We start from the raw sequence: 1,467 nt of genomic DNA, 5'->3' as shown, positions 1-1,467 counted from the left end.
GTTACCCATGATGTCTTTGGTGACTCTTTTCAAAACTTCCCAGATGTTTCTTTACCTCTCCCCCTGAAACTAAGTACTATGAGTTTGGGTTGAAAAATATTGGGGCCAGGAAGGAAGGGATGTTAAAAGAGACCGGTGTGGAAATTTCTGAAGTTTCTCTGAAAAACTGAAATACACTGGCCACACCCACTTTATCCTGATATCAGGCTAAACTAAACAAAGAAAACCAATAAGGTAAACAAAGTTCTGGTGTGAAAATGAGAGAAAACGCGCACGTGTGTGTGTGTGTGTGTGTGTGTGTGTAGCAGGAGTTGTGCAAGTTTTCCCCCCTGCTTGAGGTTAGCCTTATTCTACATCAAATCATTATTCTAGAATCTTTTTTGACACATACTTTGTTTCTAACATACAGGTTAGTGCTAGGAAATAAAATAACGAGGAAAAGAAGGTGAGATGCTCTGAGGAGGCCAATGCTATATAACCCCACTGGCCTGTGGTAAATGCCTGAAATTCCACCATTAGCAATGCATTCCTTTGGTTATGCCACTCCATTCTCAGGCCACAAGTTTTCAAGTGAAAATGCCCCTCAGGGGAGTAACACGTGAGGACTCTGACAATTATGATGAATGAAGGTTTCAGATCANTCTGAGGCTTTAGAGTCCTAAAAGGCCATGCAGCTTTCTTCTCGGTTCCCTGGAACATTCACTTTTGAAGCCCTGGGTCATCACAGGAGATGGACACTTGAGCTCCCGAGATGGGAGCCCGTGCAGGACCGGGTATGTGGCTCTTCCAACCCCCAGGGGGCAGTGTAAGATTTTGTGCGAAAAGCAAAGGCACGGGGTGGGTGTGGGGGGCACCTGGGTGGCTCAGTCAGTTAAGTGTCTGACTCTTGATTTTGGCTCAGGCCGAAGAAAGCCCTGCATGGGGCTCCGTGCTGACAGTATGGAGGCTGCTTGGGAGTCTCTCTGTTCTTCTCTCTCACCCCCTTCCTGGATCATTCTCGCGCTCTCTCTCTCAAAATAAATAAATAAACTTAAAAAAAAAAAAAAGCATGGGCCTGGGCTCAGAAGCCAGGAAGGCGTGGGTTCAAGACCTGGCTTCTTCACTTCTTAGTTTTGTTGGCCTTGGTTGAATGACTCAGTTTCCTCATCTGTGAAATGGGGATAACAGGTCCCCGTTCACAAGGTTAACTTGTGAGTTACATGGCACAGCCAGGAGTCACCTTTGCCCCGTCCCTCCCTCCGTGGCCCTTTCCACCTCATCACTCAGGGCCCCCGCCGGGGAGCACTTTTGTCCTGTGGTGAGGAGGCGGAACGGAGACTGCTAGAAACAGGCCGAGTTGCCGGGCTACACCCGGAGTGCGCCCTGAAGCCCAGAAGCTTCCCCTTGCCCCCCCTCCCTGCCCTGAGGAGCTCCCTCAAAGCACCCTCTTATCAAGAGAGAGCCTCTCCTTAGCAGAATTAGCAGGTT

This window comes from Crocuta crocuta, unplaced genomic scaffold, assembly GCF_008692635.1.
Source record: "Crocuta crocuta isolate KB4526 unplaced genomic scaffold, BGI_CrCroc_1.0 scaffold49, whole genome shotgun sequence".
Classification (NCBI taxonomy): Eukaryota; Metazoa; Chordata; class Mammalia; order Carnivora; family Hyaenidae; genus Crocuta; species Crocuta crocuta.
The sequence above is the reverse complement of the archived record's forward strand: the minus strand, read 5'-3'. Positions refer to the sequence as shown.